Below are 23,338 nucleotides of genomic sequence, written 5' to 3' on the forward strand. Positions count from 1 at the left end.
CCTGAATCTGGAATTATCCTGAATCTAAAGTAATTCTGAATCTGAAGTAAGTCAAAATTTGAAATGATTCTTACGTGTTTGCTATATTTCCAAGTGCATAATGCATTGATCGAGCAGAACAGACTGAAAACATGGTTGATGTTTAAGGTTGTAATGTTGAGTGTTTTCTGGAGAAAGAGGGTGCCTTTGAGAATTTGGGGGTGAACCCATTTTTCTTGCAATTGCATAAAACTGCGAATAAATACTGCCATGTTTTGGAGCTCCACCGTACTTCAGTGTGAAGTGAATGCCAAAGCGACTGGTTATCAATATCAACAATGATGACATTAAGTGCATATAGTTTGCCAAGATTTAATAAGGAATATTTAGAGGCACAAACTCAGTATTTAGGTCTTTCATCACAAGATTGATGAAGTCTCAAATATGTATCAGGATTAGTTCACAATCCTGTTGCATCAGTGCAGCGCTACCAGCTCTGCACACCCATAAGCAAGTTCTTAGGCCTGAAATTGTATCTTCTTAGGCTAAATTTACACAGCAGGTAAAAGTGTCGCAAATCTGACTTTCTTACCAAATCTGACTTGTTTGGTTGGCTGTTCACTTTGTCTTTTAAATGTGATCTGTGTGCAACATCAGTCTGAACAGATCAGCTCCTAAACTGACCCACATGCTCAAAAGAACAATGTTTCATGTGGCTTGTCCAGAGGTAAACATGAGGGTCAGCGAATGCCAGTCACTCCCAGAGCTTTAGTTTCGGCTTCGCCAGCATCGCAGGGGCGATTATGAAGTTGCAGAGGTTGATAGCTGGGCTCATCACCCGGAATGTGGTTGAGTTTGCCATAAAAAGGGCTCGTTATTCGGCCACTCCAGCCGTTTCGTTCGAAATCTCCTTGAACACGGAGCGGCTGTGACGAGTCTCCTCTGATTCTTTTTTACAGAAACATCAGCCTTAATGTTTGAGTCTCAGCAGCGAGAAATTGTGACGACTGTTGAGTTGGATTGACGTAAAAGTCGGATTCTGATCTGGCTGTTCAGACTGAGCCGCATTACCGCAAATCGGACACGGATCGGATTTCACTTCCACCTGTGAAAGCGTCTCAAATCGGAATTGAAAAGGTCAGATTCAGTGTGTTTATCTGTTCACACTGACATACAGACATACATCTGCGTCACATATGAGGGGAAAGATCGGATTTGGGTCGCTTTTACCTGCTCTGTAAACGTAGCCTTGGTCACCATGACAACTTCAGTTAGGACTGAGTTTAGGGCAGAAGCTGATAAAAAATCAGATCCAGATTTAAAAAAAAGTATTACAGAAACATCCTGACTAGACAAAATCTGCTAAATACTGTCATAACATTAAGATAAACCCCATCATTGTCTTAACTTCTGTTTAACCACCTGTTTCTATTGTTTTATGCAGTGGCAGGCTGCACAGTTATGAAATAATGACGCTACGTTTATGATATTTGTAAAACCCCAGATGCTACAGACACGATCTCCACTGTGTCCTCTTATTACCTTCCTGTGTGAATGATGTTGATGATGAAATATTACAGTGAAGGCGGTGAATAATGAGGAGACAGAGCTGAACGTGTGTCTGTTTATCAGGAGGAATAAGTTTATCAGCTAAAGCATTTGGGAAACTGAAACTGAAACTGTGGAATGGCGACACTCTTATAAACAGCAGGGGGCGCTCTCCCGGTATTCATAACTGCCAGTTTATCAAGCTTTGGTTTTGTTTGACCTTTTTACCTCAGTAGTGGAGGTTAGCTGTCTGGCTAACTAGCTCGATTACTTTGATTTCATGTTTATGTTTCAGCTGTGTGCGTATGGTCGGTTGCTAGGTAACAGACGTGACAGTTAATTGTTGACTTTGATCAAGTAAGATAAGAATCTTAAAATAAGATAAGATTGACTTATGTGATACGCATTTGTGAAAATCTTATCTTGACCTGTCAGATCTTAAGACAGATGGAAGGATTCTGTAATACGACCCCAGCCCTGTACTTGTCTGTGTGAAGAAGAATGCTGTGTGTGTGTGTGTGTGTGTGTGTGTGTGTGTGTGTGTGTTCTTTGAGCTGATTAAGTGGATAATTCTGATTAGATGTGAAAATAGTGTGAAGTTTCCTCTCTTTGACTTCAGCTTCAGAGAACAAATCCCTCAGATAATCCTCCACAAGCACTGCTCCAAGCAACCTGACAGGGCTGTGTGTGAGTGCATGTATAAGTGTGTGTGTGTGTGTGTGTGTGGTCTGTTTTCATCTTAATGGTCTCCCCGCCGCCCATGTGTGCTCTGTTTAACCAAACATTTAACTTTGGTTAAACTCTAAAAAACTTTCTAGTTTTTTTAATGTGTTTAGCGTCATTCTCTTACATGCAGAAGTAGCCTTCAGTGTATTTGTAGCATTGTTTTTGCATGCTATATTTACAAGGCTTGTCTCTTTAAACAACGTAAACACTTGTTAATAAAAGAAAAAATCAAAACGATCTTTTCATAATTGTAACCTATTTTACACTCTGTCTCTCAACTCTATACACTGTTAGAAATCAAGGCACATTTTTCGTTCAACAAAGTACAGTGCAAAGGTTCCCTCTAAGGTTCTACAGTGGTTCTAAGGTCTGATTGTGGAGCTTAAATCACTTTCTCCAGGTGAAAAGTTCCTTTTCATAACCGAATGTTTTAAAACAGAGAGGTAGAATAAAAGCCTGGAGGCGAGGCGAGGCGGGGTGTGGTCAGTTGACGTCAGGCTGAATGAGAGTGATTCTGAATAAGTTTTAGAAAATAACCCAAAAGTTGCAAAGCAAAGTTGACTAATAGTTGACTTCATAGACTAATAGCTATTAATATGTTTAGGATGTACATGATTCAGTGTTGTATATTACTTCATATGAAATAACATCTGATATTATTTATTAATATATATCCTCTAAAATGAATGATAACGAAGGTACAATGAACTGAAAACGAATGTAATCGTTTCTCCCTTTTCATTTGATTTTCAGTATTGACCTAGTCTCAGTCTTGACTCAGGCTCAGTGTGTCCAGGTCTCAGTCTGGAATCAGACTCAACGTGTCCAGGTGTCAGTCTTGACTCATGCTCAGTGTGTCCAGGTGTCAGTCTTGACTCAGGCTCAGTGTGTCCAGGTCTCAGTCTTGAATCAGACTCAACGTGTCCAGGTGTCAGTCTTGACTCAGGCTCAGTGTGTCCAGGTCTCAGTCTCGAATCAGACTCAACGTGTCCAGGTCCCGGTCTTGACTCAGGCTCAGTGTATCCAGGTCCTGGTCTTGACTCAGACTCAGTGTGACCAGGTCTCAGTTTAGAATCAGACCTGGTGTGTCCAGGTCTAAGTCTTGACTTGAACTTGATGTGTCTAGATCTTAGTCTTGACTCAGACTCAGTCTTGACTTAGACTCAATGTCTCCAGGTCTCAGTCTTAACTTGTACTCAATGTGTCCAGATCTCAGTCTTGACTTAGACTCAATTTGTTCAGGTCTCAGTTCTGACTCAGAGTATCCAGGTCAGACTCAACATATCTAGGTCTTAGTCTTGACTTAGACTTCATGTGTCCAGGTCACAGTCCAGACTCAGACTCATGGTTTCCAGGTCTCAGTCTTGACTTGGACTCAATGTGTCCAGGTCTCAGTCTTGAGTTGTACTCAATGTGTCCAGATCTCTGTCTAGACTCAGACTCAATGTGTCCAGATCTCAGTCTTGACTTGTACTCAATGTGTCCAGATCTCTGTCTAGACTCAGACTCAATGTGTCCAGATCTCAGTCTTGATCGAATTGTGATGTGTCCAGGTCTCACTCTTGATGCCAACTCCATGAGTCCAGGTCTCAGTCTTGACTCAAATTCACTTCTTATGATCTTGACTAACACTACTGTCAGGATTTTGTCTCCTCTCAATACAATAAAACCAGAAAATGAACCAAATTTCATTCTCTTTAAAAATAAAGCTTGGGGAAAAAATGCTCTCCACTTCACTGGGTAGGCCTGTGATGGGGCTGGACACATCTTTGCCTATGTGCCTTGGGGCTGCTGTGTAAGAAGTGTTGCTGGACTATTTTACAACAAAATTTACAATTAGTAAGAAAATTTAAATTTGCTTTAAATTATGTACGTTTTGCCTTATTTAAATGAAGCCTGGACGCCTAATTTATTAATACCTGCTTTTTGTCGTTATTAAGAGCTAACTAAGGATTTGTGAATGAAGTAATGATGGGAATCAAATGTTATAGATCCAATGCTCAAGCAAGGTTTGTGCACATGGCTGTGATACATGGTGCTGTGCAAAAACACCTCTGATTCAAGGTGAGTTCCAAAAGTGATCAAATGATCTAGAGAAAATGGGGCTCCTAACAGCCACCTGGAAGACCTGGTAGACACCAAAACCACCCCCATTAGATAAACAGCACTGAAAGCTTTGATCTCTGAGAGAGAGGAGAACATCAAGCTGCTTCAGATGTGAAAACATCCACAGGTGTTTCTGTCCATCCGTCCACTGTGAGAAGACTATGAGGGCTGAAGGCGGGGTCGCTGTTTCACGCGCAGCAGTGTAGGTGTATAAGGTATATATCTGTGTTTTAAAGGTTTAAATGACATGGTATATTCCGGTATCCACGCTGCTGGGTGATAGTTGTGTTTATTAGAGCTGAAGGCGTGTGCTAAAGCCTCAGTCAGCGTGCCGCTGCAGCAGCAGGAGCACTGAGTACAGACAGGTACAGCGCCGGGCTGCTGTTAAACCTGACACTAAAGAAGTGCCACACACACAGACTCGGAGCGTTTAGTGCGGCGCTCTGCTGCTCCTCCCCTGTCTGAGTGTGCTCAGATCTCCCTGCTCAGGTAAGCGCCGTTCTGCTGCACACGCATGTTTACTCGTTTTTCCTCCCTCGCTCTCTCTCTCCTCCCGTCACCCCTGTCATCCCTCGCTACCACTTTAAAGCACTCGGAGAGGCAGCAAACGCTGATACACAGCACGCCTCAGCTTTGAACACACACACACACACACACACACACACACACACACACACACACACACACACACACACACACACACTCACACACACACACACACACACACTCACACACAGGACAGCTTATATCCCTGACTAAGCCCACTCTCTCTCTCGCTCTCTCTACGAATCTCTGTCTGTGTCTGTCTCTCTCTCTCTCTCTCTCTCTCTCTCTCTCTCTCTCTATCTTCTATTCTTCCATTCCTCTCTCTTTGTCCTGCTCTCTCTCTCTTCATTTTCCATTCCATTTTTTTGTCTTCATCCCACCTTTTTCTCTCTGTCTTCATTTGCTTCCTCTTTGTCTTTGTGTGTTATCTCTCTTCAATTTCTCTGTCTCTCTCTCTCTCTCTCTCTCTCTCTCTCTCTCTCTCTCTCTCTCTCACTCTCCAATTACTACTCTAACCACTGACTCCTCTGTTGAGCTGAGAGTCCTTGATGGTGTGTCATGTGGAGTGTGGAGTGCACGTGTGTGTGTGTGTGTGTGCATGCTTGCTGACAGGCAGGCATTAGTGAGTTTTACTGCCTTTTCCCAGCATGAAGAGTTGGATTAATCAGTGTTCCATCCTCATTTGCATAACTCATTGGAGGGGGTGGAGCTTGGAGATGTGTTTTGGCCAGAGGTGGGGTGAGCTGGAGCTGGGGGGTCTGATTTGATTGGTTGATCTACCTGTCAGTGTTTGTGTTGCCCTACAGGTCCCTCCTTCCTTATAGTGCTATGCAGACCAAATAGACAGAACAACACACACACACACACACACACACACATACACACACACACACACAGAACAAGCCTCCTGTCAGAGACTCGTTTGGAATTCCCTTTAATGCCGGCCAGAGCGTCTGTACCTGTCAGGCAGCTTGAGATGAACTCTCTGTGACGGACTACACACACACACACACACACACACACACCATGCTGTACGATACCCTCACCCACCCTCCAGACAAATGCCTTCATCTCATACTTCAGAGAGAGTGGGAAGATGGCCGCCAAGAAAAGAGGAGAGGAGAAAGAGGGGTAAGGGGTGTGGGGGGCAGAAAGGGAGAGAGAGGAGGACAGGATGAAAAAAGAAGGAAGAGGATGAAGGATTTCTTGTAAATTAATTATGGGTCCAATTATATACAGTAGGCCTTGTTCGTGAGGTGAGGTGTGTAGGCCCTGTGAATGAGGTAAATTATATGGGCTCTGTGAGTGAGGTGAATAATATACAGTAGGCCTTTTGTTGGAGCTGAAGGACATAGGCCCAGTGAGTGAGGTGACTAAGATACAGGCCCTGTGAGTGAGGTAAGAAATGTATACTAGGCCTTGTGAACGAGGTGAGTAACATATAGGCCCTGTATGTGAGATAAGTAATATGCAGTAGGCCCTGTGAATGAGATGAGGAGTATATAGGCCCTGTGAATGAGGTGAGGAGTATATAGGCCCTGTGAATGAGGTGAGGAGTATATAGGCCCTGTGAATGAGGTGAGGAGTATATAGGCCCTGTGAATGAGGGGAGGAGTATATAGGCCCTGTGAATGAGGTGAGGAGTATATAGGCCCTGTGAATGAGGTAAGTAATATGCAGTAGGCCCTGTGAATGAGGGGAGGAGTATATAGGCCCTGTGAATGAGGTGAGGAGTATATAGGCCCTGTGAATGAGGTAAGTAATATGCAGTAGGCCCTGTGAATGAGGTGAGGAGTATATAGGCCCTGTGAATGAGGTAAGTAATATGCAGTAGGCCCTGTGAATGAGGTGAGGAATATGTAGGCCCTGTGAATGAGGTAAGTAATATGCAGTAGGCCCGGTGAATGAGGGGAGGAGTATATAGGCCCTGTGAATGAGGTGAGGAGTATTTAGGCCCTGTGAATGAGGTAAGTAATATGCAGTAGGCCCTGTGAATGAGGTGAGGAGTATATAGGCCCTGTGAATGAGGTGAGGAGTATGTAGGCCCTGTGAATGAGGGGAGGAGTATATAGGCCCTGTGAATGAGGTGAGGAGTATATAGGCCCTGTGAATGAGGTAAGTAATATGCAGTAGGCCCTGTGAATGAGGTGAGGAGTATATAGGCCCTGTGAATGAGGTAAGTAATATGCAGTAGGCCCTGTGAATGAGGTGAGGAGTATATAGGCCCTGTGAATGAGGTAAGTAATATGCAGTAGGCCCTGTGAATGAGGTGAGGAATATGTAGGCCCTGTGAATGAGGTAAGTAATATGCAGTAGGCCCGGTGAATGAGGGGAGGAGTATATAGGCCCTGTGAATGAGGTGAGGAGTATTTAGGCCCTGTGAATGAGGTAAGTAATATGCAGTAGGCCCTGTGAATGAGGTGAGGAGTATATAGGCCCTGTGAATGAGGTGAGGAGTATGTAGGCCTTGTGAATGAGGTAAGTAATATGCAGTAGGCCCTGTGAATGAGGTGAGGAGTATATAGGCCCTGTGAATGAGGTAAGTAATATGCAGTAGGCCCTGTGAATGAGGTGAGGAGTATATAGGCCCTGTGAATGAGGTGAGGAGTATGTAGGTCCTGTGAATGAGGTAAGTAATATGCAGTAGGCCCTGTGAATGAGGTGAGGAGTATATAGGCCCTGTGAATGAGGTGAGGAGTATGTAGGCCTTGTGAATGAGGTGAGTAATATATAGGCCCTGTGAGTGAGCTAAATAATATACAGTGAGTCCTGTGAACGAGGTGAGCAATGTATATGCTCAGTAAATAAAGTAATTAATATGCAGTAGGCCCTCTGAGGTAGATGAAGGATATAGGCCCTGTGTGTAAGGTGAGTAAAACAAATGCCCTGTGAGTGAGGTAAAAAATATACAGGAGGCTCTGCTGTAATGGTGAAGTTTATATGTCCTGTGGGTGAGGTGACATGTATGCCGCAGGTCTTATTAGTGACAGCAGATGAGGTGTGGTATTTGCTTTAGGTCCTGAGTGAGGTCAGGCATATAGGCCCTGTGAATGAGATGATGTATGTGTTGTCACATGCTGGAGGACATGTGACCAAAAAGTAGCTGGAAAATAAGGTCCAGTGAGTGAGGCCACTGCTGTGGCAGTACAACAAAGGCAGGTGCATTGTAGGAAACTGACAGCAGCAGTGGAAAACAAGCCTCCTGCTTATGTGTGGCTACCACCTACACTCACTCTCTCACGTACACACATACACACACCCTTTCACACATAGTCACTCAAACACACACTCCACACACTCCCAGCGTCCATTTAGCCAAGGAGCATGTGCAGGTTAATGTTCAAAAAGGCCCGTGTTTCTGTGCGTTCATCCTTTTCATGTGCATATTTGTGTTTGTATTTCTTAAAAACAGTTGCTGGGAACTCAAGCAATGCAGTAAAACATGTACTCTAGATATATACATTAACTCATATCTTAAATATGTAAAGGTGAGACACTTGGCTTCAAAATTTCTACTATATTTGTTGTAAAGTTTTAATAGATTTCTATAATGTTCTATTCATTATTAGAGGCAATTTAGGGCTTTGATTATAATTACACTACTGTAGAATTCTATTGAGTTGTATTGAGTGATATTTATTATTCTGCTTGTTGTTTTATTTAGTCAATTGTGAAAGTTTTGCACACAAACCCTAACTTTATTAATTGATTCGATTTGAGTGTTGTAGAAATTTCAGTTCAATTCTAATAAGTTGATTTTTTTATTCTGCTTATTTTACCGTATTAAAATGTAATGTATGCCAAAAGTTTTGCAAACAGACTTCAACTCATCATGCTGTAGTGTTTGTAATGGATCTACTGACAATAATAAGCACAACTATAATTCTATTTTCTTAGAATTCAAATAGAATTCTGTTCATTGCTCTGCCTTTTCTACTATTTTAGGATGTATTCTAGTGTGAAAGTTTTACAAATCCTGGCTAATCTGACTAAAGTGTTTGTAAAGGAAACAGAATCAGTACCTAACTTTATTATTGGATTCGATTGTTGTTGTAATTTTAATTCAATTCTTTTAACTCAGATTTATTGCTCTGCTGATTTTCCTGTTCTAAAATTTGTGCAAGGAGAAAATTTTACACGCAAGCCTCAGCACATCGTGATGCAGTGTTTGTAATGGATCTAATGACAGCATTAAACTTAATTACACTTCTATTGTCCTAGAATTAAAATAGAGTTCTATTCATTATTCTGCTCATTCGAGGATTCATTCTATTGTGAAAGGTTTGCACGCAAACCAGAACTAATCCCACTGTGGTGCTTGTAATGGAACAGCTTTCATTATTATTATATATTCTTTTATTGTAGAATTCGAATAGAGTTCTATGACTAATCTATTTGTTATGAACGTTTTGCCCACAAAGTTCAGCTTATTGAACTGTAGGGTTTATAAAGGAAGCAGAGTCAGTATTTAACTGCTGTGTTTGATTATTATGTAACTATTGTTATTGTTCGTTCATGTTATTGTAAGTTTATTTATTTTTTATTGTTATTATAGAAACTGTTCTGAAAGTTTTGCGCACAAACTTCAACTCGTCATGCTGTCGTTTTCATAACAGATCTATGGCCATCTAATTTAAACATGTCAATTCTATATTATAATCTACCGTAAACATACAGCGTCTGAGAGGTGGAGCTGATGGTGTTATTTTAAGTGGAAGTCTGCGTTTTTTTTTTTCCCGTCGAAAAGAAAAGCAGGAAAACTTGCAGGTGTGTAACAGCGAGACCAACAACTCTATGATTGACATGCACTCAATTTTACTTGTGTGGGTTTCACGAGAGTGTGTGTGTGTGTGTGTGTGTGTGTGGCCTGTGTGTTTTATATGCATGAAGATTCTTTCATTTGTGTTTTATTTGCTTTCTCCGGTCGGGGAGATGAAGCTATTAATATATATGGGCATGAGACACGCGGGGCTGTGGCATGCCTGCAAGCAAGAATATTAAAACCGAGAGAGCATGATAGTGATACCCGGCTCTAGTGTGCCCCCCAGCCCCTCCCGCCCGCCACCCCAACACAGATAATTCATTCTGAGGGCAGAGACGATCTGTTGCTGGTTACTGTCGCAGGGAATCGATTTGCCGCCCCTATTTAGAAGTCTGAGACACTTCCTCGCGCGAAGCGTTCGAGAATACGACCTGATCCTAAAACACGCGCTTTATCTGCCAGACTAGGTCACAGCTCCTGTGTTCGGGAGAAATAACCCTAAAACGGATGGCTTATTATTCAGTTATTACACCTTAGCCCTGGGTATAAATTAATAATAACTGGCTTAATAATAAGCCATAGCTGAAATATGAATACCAAATTAAGTCAAATGACTAATTTACTTCATTTTCTACACCGACATTTTCCAAACATGTCAATAAATATGTGATCTATTGAATTGTGATTTTAAGTTGAACAATTTGGAAAAAAAGTAGAAAATTTAAAGCAAACGAGATTAAAAAGGTGCCATTATTTTTGCACAGGCCATCATTTTTGGCTTTTTTTCGGATACAAAATAATTGTACATTAGACCATGACATGTGACCGCTGTAGAGGATGTGTTAGTTTATATTCACTCAGAATATAATCAGTGTAATATTGCTAATGACTATATTTACATAGCATTAATATATAGATTCAGTAATTAAGTGAGAAATTTTTGTCATTTTGTAATTTTTTGAGAGAATTTGAAAGTGCCTGTCGCCCATTACATTGTGTATGAATTTCACAGTGAATGGACCAAAGCAAACGGCCCTAAAATCACTTGGAAAAAATTCTGGTTCCATTGCCTTCCATTAAAAGTAGGGCAGGATTTTTCCTTCTCCTGTAAAGTCACTGTTTTGGAGATACAAGGTTTTGCTCCACCAGCAGCTGAAATTTAGCACTTCTACCCCAGATACTTTTACTTTTGTGTCATAAATTTGCCAAAATAGCACCACTTTTACTTGAGAATTGGTGAAGCTACTTTCTGGGGAAAATCCTGAACATGCCAGGTTAATTATAAAGTGAAAATAAGTTCATCAACAAGCTCAAATATATTTTTAATTTTTCAATTTGCATTTTTCAAAGAGTGATCAAACAATTATTACTGTCTTTTGTTTTTCAGAGAAAATATCCTACATTTATCATGTTTTTGTCATTTTCTGAAACAGCACAGACTGGAACAAACTATAAATACAATTAATTATGGAACTATGGTATTATTATGTAATTACATCTTAATAATAATGTGATACACATCACACATGTAGCAAAGTGATAATAATAAGACGCAATAATAGTTAGCTGTTTATCTTTGCCTAAATAATAATATCTAATGTTTGAATGAGTGTATGTCATCTGCGTGTGTGTGTGTGTGTGTGTGTGTGTGTGTGTGTGTGTGTGTGTGGGAGTGGTCAGAGGGCCATGTGGCGTTGCGACAGGATTAGTGTTTTAATGAGGGGGAGGGGCCAGGGCAGGCAGGGTCAGCCACTGCCTCAGGCAAAGAGCAGGGGGTCACACACACACACACACACACACACACACCCACACACACACATTTTCGGACACCATACTCACACACACACACACACACTCAGGGGGCCTCAATTAGAGGACAGAAGATAATTCTTCCCACCTGATACCTGCTGTCACCCTTCTTTATTTTTCTTTTTCTATGCCGTTTTTATCTCTCTCTCTCTCTCTCTCTCTCTCTCTCTCTCTCTCTCTCGTTTCCTCGTCTTCTTTCTCCACTGCTTCTCTCAGTCTGTCGTGTGCTCTTTCACTGTCGCTGGCTTTGCTAAATGGTTTTGTGTAAGTAATAATGCTGAAATATCATTTCACCCATACAGACCTTTTCCTAATATAACAGTATAGTAACGCATCGACTGTGGCCATGATACAGCTCACTGCTTGGGTGCTGTGCATCACCACACTGTCATAACAGTCCACAGGAAACTGCATTACAGTAAATATGACTATAACATACATATGCAAGTGGACTGACACAAAGGTAATAATATGTTAATTTCCTGTACATTAACAACAACATTACTATTGCAAAAAAGATGCTAAAATAAATCTTAGATAAATCTTCAGCATTATTATGTATATTATTACTTATGTGTGTATAATACATACACACACACACACACACACACACACACACACACACACACACACACACAGAGCTGTTGGAGCAAAACCTCATATGTCCAAAATAGTAACTTTACAGGAGAAGAAAAAACCTACTTTACTTTTAATGTAAGTCAATGGAACCAGACGTCTTTACAAGTCATTTTGGGACATTTCTTTTGGTACTTTCTTCATGAAATTCACACCCAAGGTAAAGGGCATCAGACACTTTCAAACTATGCCAAAAACTGAAAAACAACAAAAATGGATATACGAGGTTTTGCTTCGACAGCAAAAATATGCATATAGAAATTATTACTAATGTATTCAGGTCCTTATATAGAGATACATAGATATGGTGCAGTGCAAGTGTATATTAATGTGTATATAGCATGCATGTATATATATACTTAGAGTCGAATTGAGCTGCTGTTTGAAATGCCACGTTGCCACACCCTGGCTTTTATCCGTCTGTCTGTCTGTCTGTTTTTCTTTTCCTCTTTCACATACACTCTGTCTTCTTGCTTAACTTCATTTGTGTCATCATTCATTCATAATCTCTCTCTCTCTCTCTCTCTCTCTTTCGCTCTGCACCTGTTTTCCTATTCTGCAGCTGCTAATTGGGGAAGGCTGATTACTGTTTACCCAGAATCCTCTCTGCTGCCTGACAGGATTATATCTCAGACCATGAGATAATCCAGTGCTAGCTGGTGTGTGTGTGTGTGTGTGTGTGTGTGTGTGTGTCTAGATGGAATGATTGATATGCAAGAACATCATAGTCAAAGTACGATTCTCACCCTCATCCACACCCAGTGATTATTAATTAGTGCTATTTTATGAATATTTTTCTCATGATAGATTTATCTCACTTTATATTGCGTTGCCTAATAACTATGTAGTAACACATTAACAGTGCATGCAATAGCGATGTAATACCGCTGATGTACATACCCAATGTACCTTAATAGCTATGAAGGAATTTTCCCATGAATCATTTACACCCTTTATTTAGTTTAGACTCCGTTCTGGACACATCCTCAAATTTCAGTCTGGGCAACTCTGCACTCCCATTACTCGTGACAACGGCCTCTCACTACTGATGTGGGAGTGTGAAATCACTAATGTGGTGCAGCTGGACGGGACTAAAATCACTGGACATCATCCCACCTACCCAGGTGTAACTGACCCCATCAAAACAGGGCTTTAAACTGCCGCTCAGTGACTGCACTGAGCACGGTCCAGTAGCGTTACTGAGTGCTCTGGGATGGCGCCGCTGTTGACGTGCCTGGCTGAACCAAATGCATCAACGCAATTTTTACCTACCATCTCAAAACCAACACGTGAGCCCCGCATCGCTCTCGCTCTGCTCTGGAACTTTCCCCGGCTCCATGGTCTCCGTGGTGACTGAGGTAAACCAGCCTGATGACTGAGGGTGTCTGCGGGCCGCCCAGAGACCCGCAGTGCATGCTGGGATTGATTATGCAGAGGCAATTAGGCCACGATGCCCCAAATGCAAGGATAGAGAGAGAGAGAGAGAGAGAGAGAGAGACAGAGAGAGAGAGAGAACGAGAGAGAGAGAGAGAGAGAGAGAGCAAGAGAGAGAGAGCGAGAGAGACAGAGAGAGAGAGAGAACGAGAGAGAGAGAGAGAGAGAGAGAGAGAGAGAGAGGGAGAGAGAGAGAGAGAGAGTGAGAGAGAGAGAGAGAGAGAGAGCAAGAGAGAGAGAGAGAGAGAGAGAGAGAGAGAGAGAGAGAGAGAGAGAGAGAGAGAGAGAGAGATGCATGCTGTGTGTTTTAAAACTCATTTGCCAAACGGAAGCTGTCACTGAGGGTTATTTTCATGCCGTTTGCTGCAACAGCTTTCTTCCATAAGTCCGGGTCCCCTGGCCCCAGAGACACACACACACACACACACACACACACACACACACACACACACACACACACACACACACACACACACACACACACACACACACACACACTATGTCTCCAAACTCCAAATAGCTACAGATTAAAATTTTACACTCTATCCCTCTCTGTACCTTCTCCTTCTTTCCTTCTCTCCTTCTCTCTCTCCCTCCCTCGCTCTCTGACTCGTGTTTCTGACGAAGAGCAGCATCAGCCTGTCATTTTCCATCTCCTCATCTGTGGAGACACATTTGTTGCCGTCGAGAGCAGCACTATACAAACACACGTCTTTCTCAGGACACAAACTCTCAGACAAACACAAACTCCCACAAATTCACCTGCAAATAGCAGCATGAACCAAAACCAATGAGTCTTAATGACAGAGATGGGAGCGACTGCTTCGTTTACACGCCTCCTTTACTCCAGGCAAACAGTTAGGCCCAATCCCATTTCTTATTTTTAGCCCTACCCCTTGTTTCAGGTGTTGCCCCTTGTTACTGAGTCACAGGGCAGTGGTTGAGATCTTCCCTCTGAAATGAGACCCTCTAATAAAAGAGCATCACTTCATTAACAGCTACCAGCGCTGCTCTGTAGGCGACCCTGCCCGTCTGCAGGGACAGCAGAGGAGGGGAAAGTTCAGCTCCTCACTGCTGGGCTTTAGTTACATTTAGGGATCATACGCTTTCAAAGAGGGGGACAATTATTCATTATCACCCCCCCTAATTCTTCAGTGATGTGAAGCTGAAGTCAGAGATTCTCCAGATTATCATTCAAATTTCACCTTAAACGGAGCCGAACTTACATTCTGGCACTTTAGGCGTCGGAACTGCTGGACCATTTAAGGTGGAACGGGACATTTAGCTAGTTAGCTACCAATACATTAACATGCTATTAGTGATTTTTATATTTGTTATGAAGAGAAAGGCCATAATACACTGAAACGACATTAAACTGAGGTAATATGATGTTTATTATCATTTTTAACAGAGAGATTTCTCACATTTGTGGGTTTCTTTGGTCTCTTGCTCTTCATTCTACATCATTTTTTTCTCATAACACTCTTTTTGGTTTGTGCCTCTGAAAAATCTCTGTTTGGAGGGGCATGTAGCCCTAACACTTTGCCCTACCCCTCTACCCCTACCCTTAGTCGAATTTACACACGTCTTACAAATGGGAATAAAATATAAACGCAGATATGCTTGAAAATGAAAATGAAAGTAAATCATCACAGAGCATAAATACCACTGCACTGTAATTCAACGTTGGCCCATTCCTTTTGTCCACAATTCCTACAAGCTATAAGGGTTCATCTGTTGGACAATCATTTTCAAAGTACTTCATACAGACTGACTAGGCCAAGGCCCAGAGACTCTCACTGGTAGAGCAGGGTTTTAACTCCAGTCTGCCGTGTGGACCCCGAGAGGTACAACCGTCTAAGTGCTGACCCCCGTTGTCAGAAGCCTGTGAGTTCGTTCTCCAGCGCTGGGAGTCCAGCAGAGCATCAGCAGCCTCTCTTTATCTTGTTGCGGAAGATGGCCAAAGAGCATTAAGCTAGACAAGATGAGTGTCTGAGAATTGGCAGCGAATTGACAGGTGATGTAATTGAGTTCCTATATAACATAAAGTGAATGTATAAAAACAATAACTTTAAGACTTCGAGAGGTTCAGACTTAAAGCTTAATGAATGCTCGAAAATAGCAGACGATTTTGGGAAGGAAAGGGAGACGATGCAACAAAGTACATCGCTGTTGTCAGAACAAAACCTCGTATCTCCAAAATGGTCATTTTATAGGAGACGGAAAAAACCTACTCTACTTTTTACAGAATTCAATGGGACCGTTTTTTTTCCCCAAGTAATTTTGGGGGTTTTTTGTTGGTCCATTTATTATGAAATTTACACATAATGTAAAAGGCAACAGGCATTTTCAAACGATGTCAAACGCCAACAAATGACTCTTATCTTATCTTATCTTATCTTATCTTATCTTATCTTATGCCATTCCAGATTACCTTCCATAACCCTTTCCGCTACTGGACCCTAAAGTGGCCCGAGATGGTTGAGTCAGCAGGATATATCCTCATTGTATCGCTTCGTTTTGTGTGTATTCTGTTTCCATTGCCTGTTCTGCTTGCTTTGACTACGCTTTAGCCTGACCCTAAATACTGTACATATCTTGTATATGCTTGTAAATAGTCTATGTGAACCGGCTGCAGGGAGTGGCTGCCGTTTTGTTGGGGAACGGGATTGTCTGTGCGTTTGGTTAGTTTAACATTTGCATGGTAAATGGTTCTTTGTATGGTGAAGCGGTTCTTCAGATTGATGGAGGATGTAAGGTTCTACATAGCACCAAGAAGGGTTCTGCTTGTTCTGTTCTGTCTTCTGTTGTTGTGCTGTCAAGCTTGCAAGGATAGAAGAATTCTTTCTTCGAAATGTTCGCAGCCATATAACCACACACAGCACAATCTGAGGACCCATTTACCATGCAAATGGTTCCATATACAACCATTAAACCGTATTAGCTAGGACATTGACTGCACTGCTGTCAGGGATAAGCTACAGCCTGATGTTGTGACATTGGCAGGACAAAGCATGCTTGGAAATTGTGTCCATTAATGGTCTATTTATAAAAAGGGTTCATTAAACCTTTTAATAAATGAATGGCTTAATGGTTCAAGGAAGGCGTGTTGGTTATGTTTGGTTATGTTTGCTTGTATATGTTCCATATCAAGTGTAAGATGATTTCTGCTTGGTCCCCAATATTGCTTCCCTCAGTCCTCTCATATGGGCCAACCATTGGACTCCAGCATCAGATCCAATGCCTGAAGGGTGCATATGGATTCAGGCCTGAAAAAAGAGAGCGAGATCTTGATGTTTAATTTATGGCTGCATTCTTCTCCTTCTTTTTCCTCCTATCTCGTTCTTTCTCTCTATCTGTGATTGCCCTGATGAAAGCACCATCTATACTCTTGCCCTTAAGTATAAACAAAAGAGGCTGACTGCATCAATATCTGCACACTTAACCAAATGAGAGAGAGAGAGAGAGAGAGTGGGAGAGTGTGTGAGAGAGAGAGAGTGGGAGAGAGAGAGAGAGAGAGGGAGAGAGAGGGAGAGAGAGAGAGAGAGAGAGAGAGAGAGAGAGAGACAGAGAGAGAGAGAGAGAGAGAGAGAGAGGGAGAGAGAGAGAGAGAGAGGGAGAGAGAGAGAGAGAGAGAGAGAGGTTACCAAAGTGCCTTTTCAGCAGGTCAGTGTGTTTGTGTTGTTTGTGTTTCGCACGTAATCAGTAGCCACAAAACTCTGTTTTCACCCCGAAATGAAGAAGGGATGGACCCGTCCACATAAATATGAGCGCCGATAAACATCCATCACCGAGATGGACCTCAGAGAGGGAAAGACAACCCAGAGAACGTCCCGCGTGAGATGATAGAGAGTAATTGCTTTTAGACGTTGTGAGAGAGCGATTAGAGTCTCACAGAACAATAACCATAAAACTCTGGACACGTCCGCTGCCCTCTCTCAGATAAACGAGCGCCATTCCGTCCGTCGCTCAGATAAACAAGTGCGATTCTGTCCGTCTCCACTGACGGAGAGGACCATTCCCTCTGTTTTTACTGTCTGTCGTTCCGCGCACGAGTCATTACTCTGTCTGCAGATGACTTCAATTTTCCACTTCTGTGCCCTGCTAGACTGCTAAAGACGAGAAAACAACAGAGAGAGAGAGAGAGAGAGAGAGAGAGAGAGAGAGAGAAAGAAAAATAGAGAGGAAGAAAGAAAATAGACGGAGAGAGAAAAAAGAGAACGAGAAAGAAATAGAGAGAATGAGAGATAGAGTGAGAAAGAAAGGATAGAGAAAAAGAATGAAAATAGATGGAGAGAGAAAAAAGAGAAAGAGAGAGAAAGAAACAGAGAGAGAATGGGAGAGATTAGAAAGAAAGAAAGAAAGAAAGAAAGAAAGAAAGAAAGAAGAGAGAAAAAGAAAGAAATTGGCAGAAATAGAGAGAATGAGAGAGGTAGAATGAGAAAGAAAGGGCAGGAGAGAGAGAAAGTGTGATAGAGAGGGAGTGAAAGAAAAAGGGAAAAAAGAGTGAGAAAGAGAAATAGTGAGCAAGAACGGATGAGAGAGGGAGAAGAAAGAGAAAGCAAAAGAAAGAGAGTGAGAGAAAAATGGAGGGAGACAGGGGATGAGAGAAAGAAAGAACGTGTGAAGAGTTAGAGAGGGGAAGAGAGTATAAGAGTGAGAGTGAGTCAGAAAGACAAAGGTAGAGAAGGGAAGTGAAGGAGCGAGAGAAGCGTGAGAGAGAGAGGGAGAAAGAAAGAGGGACGGAGAAAGAATGTGAAAGACAGACCAGTAGTGAAAGTTAAAGAGAGAGAGAGAGAAAGAGGCGATAGAAGAAGATGGTGTGAAAAAGAAAGACTGTAAAAGAGAGAGAGAGTGAAGGAGAGACTAAAGGAACTCGAGTGAGTCAGAAAGAGGTGAAGAAAGTGAAAGAGTGAGAAAGAGATAACTGGGATGAGAGTGTGAGAGAATAGTGAGAGAGAGAGAGAGAGAGAGAGAGAGAGAGAGGGTAGAGAGACAGGCCTGTGATGGCAGATGGGTGGTTATGGAGAGAGGGATGAGGCGAGACAGAGGCAGAGAAGACAGAGAGAGACAGAGACAGTTATTCTCCTTCATTCGCACCGACCCTCCGTGATCAAGATCCCTTCAGAGAGAGGCTGACACTCCTCCCTGGCCCTAACCCCACCGCCTCACCACTGCAGGAAAACTCTCTTCTTCCATCTCTCCTTTCCCCCTCTCTTCCTCTTCCCCTCCTGCTAAGTTGTCACATCGTATCCGTGGTGATAAGGGGGGGAGGGGTCAGGGTTGGGGCGTCGCCTCAGGGCTCGTCGCCGAGCAACAAAAGACCCGCTCAGCTCGCGTTAGCCCTGCTGTCGGCCAATCAGGTTTGACGGAACACGGGCGCGGTCCGCCGCTAGCCTTCAAATGCTAAGTGCTTCATTAGGCACCTTTCATATCGCCGTCGCCCCCGGCAACCCACTTTACACCCGCCATCCCAGGGAGCGCGGTGAAAAACTTCAACTCGCCGGCAGGCCACAACCACACACACACACACACACACACACACACACACACACACTCACTTACACTCTCCCTAACATGCTGACACTGTCACTCACACACACACACTCACAGCAACAAACCGCTGATTCACTCCCACACACACCGCTGAGCCCTACTCTGACTGGATTAGTTTATCAAGGAACGTCTGTAACCAAATTTTTCATAAAGCTGTCACATGCAGACCACTCTGGGGCAAAATTAGGGGGGCAGGTGTGGACACCCCACTCCTTGAAATTATGATTTTGGTGGGGGTCACAAGTAAAAACGTGCATTCAGACTAATTTTGATAATCAAATGTTCAGGAAAGTACACGAAGGAAAATCTGGTTACGAGGGGAAGAAACTCTAGCTGTGGTCCAAAGCCTGGGCTGCAGCTGAGGTAGGGCGGGTCCTGGGTTGGACTGTCCTATGAAGACTCCTCCTTAGTAGCCTGTTGGCCTAACGTTTGGAACAGTCCTAACGAGGCTGCGTAGTGATGCCCTGCCTCCTGCAATTGCGGCGCGAAACTTGCGAGGAAACTGGTGAGTGAAAATGGAGCCATTGTGTTTGTTGCTATGGCAGCTAATATGGCAACAAGCTTATGTGTGATGAACTACGTCCATCCGATTCAAGTACAGTATATGGGCGAATGCTTCAATCGATCAATTTACACTTTACCAGGTCATCGACTCAATGTCAAACATTTTAAAATCCCTGGCAATCTGACACATCAGCAACGGCCTTCATATTCAAACAAAGGGTTAAAAATGGCCAAAATCTACAATTTACCAAAAATAAGTCCCCGTCAAAAACTGGTCAGGTTGAAATATTGAGAATTACATTAAAGGAAAAGCAGCTTGAAAGACAGAACCAAAAACTTTTTGAAGGAAAGAGGCAAAGCGATCTGATGAGTGTGTGAACTATGCTAATCCAGCTAATCCGGCTAATCCGGCCAGAGCTTTAGCACATTTTTAAGGAATGTGCCTCACTAAAACTTCGGCTACATTTGCTGACAAGTTAAATTAGCCCTTGTGCTAGCTAGCATACTTGCTATCCAACCTACTTGCTAGCCAACCAGTTCAGGCTGTTTTGCCTCCATCCTTTAAACACTGCGTTCACTGGGAATGGCGTTCGTTCTGTCACTCAAACTCAAAGTTCTTCCGTTTTTTCCATTTTTTTCCGTTTTTTTGTGTTTTTTCCGTTTTTCTGCCGCTTCAAGCTGCAGCAGAACAGCGTTTCAGTAACGACTGCACATGACTGTTTCAAAGCTGACAGCTGACGGCTGGAAACGTGGGTTATTTAACCATGTCGGTCGACATGTGACTCGAGTCACTATCTTTGGAATAGAGTTTGTGGTTGGGGTGATTTGGGCGATTATGTGAATTGTGCGCCATCATATGCAAAAGTTGTAAAGCATTTATAGTTTTTAAATGTATAATCACTGTTCATTTGCTGAGTTTAACATTTTTTGTGGGGGGGTGGGGGGGGGGGTATATACAATTTGTGCGCAGAAGTAATGGCGCATTAAATATTTCAGTGTTTTTCCAATAAATTTAACTCAGCAAATAAACAGAAGTCATGCAGTAAATTTTGCAAAAAAAATAAAATAAAAAATAAAAACAATAAAAATCATTTGAGCCGGGGGAATTCAAAGGTTTGCCTGCGACTGTATGTATGTGAAGCTATTAATGCTTGTGGTTTGTGGTTTGGGGTCATTTTAAAGCACTGTGAATAAGTGTGTGTGGCCTGAAGCAGAACAGATGCCTGAAGCCCCTTCTGTCAAGATGGAGAGTTCGGACCAAGCGAGAAACACGAAAGAGCAGCTCCAACATATTCAGCCCACCGGGGAGCTGTGAGAGAGTGCGTGCCTGTTCTGTCTTTGTGTTCGTTTTTTACTGGCTGAATTTTAAGTTCCTACTTTAAAAACTGTTAAGCATAGTTAATTCATGCTATACCATAGAACACAGTGCAGACTCTATACAGACTGTGCCTTTATATATGCAAATGACTCGGTTGCTGTTCAAACTGCTCCTTGCATGCTATAGTAATGAGTGCACTGCTAACGGTGGCGTACAGACGAATAAGCCTAACTGTCAGCCGGTAAAAGCTGAAAGGCTTACTTTGAGAGGGTGACTTACGAAGCATTTCATGTACGAAGTGAAAGAGTAAGTATGCACAGAGTGACGAGGCTTCTTGATACGTCTGTGGGGATAAAATCACAAAATTCAGAACCATCAGCCAACTGTGTTCTGCACACTGTGGACTGTCAGTGTCAATAGCCACTTATATTGCCCAGACATTGCATTGTAGCTAAAGCTATACTGACCACAATACATTACATTGTAGCTAAAGCTATACTGACCACATTACATTACATTGTAGGTAAAGCTATACTGACCACAATACATTACATTGTAGCTAAAGCTATACTGACCACAATACATTACATTGTAGCTAAAGCTATACTGACCACATTACATTACATTGTAGGTAAAGCTATACTGACCACATTACATTACATTGTAGGTAAAGCTATACTGACCACATTACATTACATTGTAGGTAAAGCTATACTGACCACAATACATTACATTGTAGCTAAAGCTATACTGACCACATTACATTACATTGTAGCTAAAGCTATACTGACCACAATACATTACATTGTAGGTAAAGCTATACTGACCACATTACATTCCATTGTAGGTAAAGCTATACTGACCACATTACATTACATTGTAGGTAAAGCTATACTGACCACATTACATTACATTGTAGGTAAAGCTATACTGACCACAATACATTACATTGTAGGTAAAGCTATACTGACCACAATACATTACATTGTTGGTAAAGCTATACTGACCACAATACATTACATTGTTGGTAAAGCTATACTGACCACAATACGTTACATTGTAGGTAAAGCTATACTGACCACAATACATTACATTGTTGGTAAAGCTATACTGACCACAATACATTACATTGTTGGTAAAGCTATACTGACCACAATACATTGTATTATAGATATAGCTATACTGACCACATTACATTACAATATGTATACTATATCTATGTAATGTCATGTGACCAATATAGAGAGCTTTCGAAGTTTTGTAGTACAATTTAATGTGTCCACATTACATTGTAGCATTATGTCACTGTACACTTTTAAAAAAGATGTTCTTTCAAGGGTTCTTCGATAATAATTCCATTGTTCCATAAACACTGTGGCAGTATGCTTTAGCCTTCACACATAAAAAAGATTGTTCTTCGAGGGAGTTTTAGTAAAGACAATGTATATAGAGCCATTTGCATTGTTCTTTGCATGATGAAATGATTCTTCAGATTGATGGACACTGTTGTTTGTGGTGCTATATGAACCGTTTTTGGTTCTATATAGCACCGAAAAGTGTTCTGCTTTTGTTACGATGTCAAGCTTGTAACAATAAAAGAAGAAAGAACTCTTCTTGGTGCTATTTAACCATGCTTAACCAAAGAACCAGCTAAGCATGATATGGTTCTATCTAGAATGCATGGTTCTCAAGTAAACCATTCATTCTTCGAAAATAACCCTTAAGAACCATGTTTTTTAAGACAATGCATATGATGTGGTCAATGTAGCTAGCGATCGAGTTTGATACTACAGTGAAATGTGATTAATTACAGCATCACATCACACTGTAGCTGTAAAGTGGTCAGTAATGCTGGATATATGGAGTTTTTACCCGGTTGTTTGCTGTATTTGTAGAAGTTTTTGGAAGATTATTACCTCAGTATATCTTCACTTGTGAGAATAAATAAAAGTTAGATTGAGAAAAGTTCACTGTGTTGTCAAATTTCGTTGTCACCTATGAGAAATTCCACTTATTATTTATTATTATCATTAAGGTGTAAACAAATTTCGTTCAGAGTGGTTTGGTATGAAATGCTTCGTACTAGAGAAAATAACAGTCAGAATTGTTCACAGTGGTGGTGATAGGAACCAGACATCCACCTCTAAACGCTCCCTCACAGAAAGTTAACTACATGAAATGGTTATGAATTTGCTGCCTGATGACTGAGACGTTGTCTTTAGCTTTGTTTTTGCCTAGTAATGTGTTTTGGATAAGATCTAGTCATACAGTGGTGGAGAGGTTCATGTAGCAAAGCAGTCCAGAAAAATATCATCAATATTCGGGGTCATTTTTGGTAGAGTATGCCCCCCAGACCCTACTAGTAAAGGCTTAGTGCCCTCATTGGTAAATTTATAGTGACTCCCCTGATCAGA

At 41.9% G+C, this 23,338-nt stretch overlaps 1 protein-coding gene and 1 long non-coding RNA gene across 2 annotated transcripts in view; one reads left to right on the forward strand and one right to left on the reverse strand.

The window, feature by feature from the left end:
* LOC108437561 overlaps nucleotides 1-23,338 on the reverse strand; it is a 42,069-nt gene that overhangs the window by 7,355 nt on the left and 11,376 nt on the right. The window lies entirely within an intron of this gene.
* The window catches only part of tfap2d (transcription factor AP-2 delta (activating enhancer binding protein 2 delta)), an 86,133-nt gene continuing 67,557 nt past the window's right edge, over nucleotides 4,763-23,338 (forward strand). The window contains exon 1 of the mRNA XM_037537633.1: nucleotides 4,763-4,848. The gene's annotated coding sequence lies outside the window, so the exon portion shown is untranslated. The remainder of the gene's footprint in view (nucleotides 4,849-23,338) is intronic.

This window comes from Pygocentrus nattereri, chromosome 4, assembly GCF_015220715.1.
Source record: "Pygocentrus nattereri isolate fPygNat1 chromosome 4, fPygNat1.pri, whole genome shotgun sequence".
Taxonomy (NCBI): Eukaryota; Metazoa; Chordata; class Actinopteri; order Characiformes; family Serrasalmidae; genus Pygocentrus; species Pygocentrus nattereri.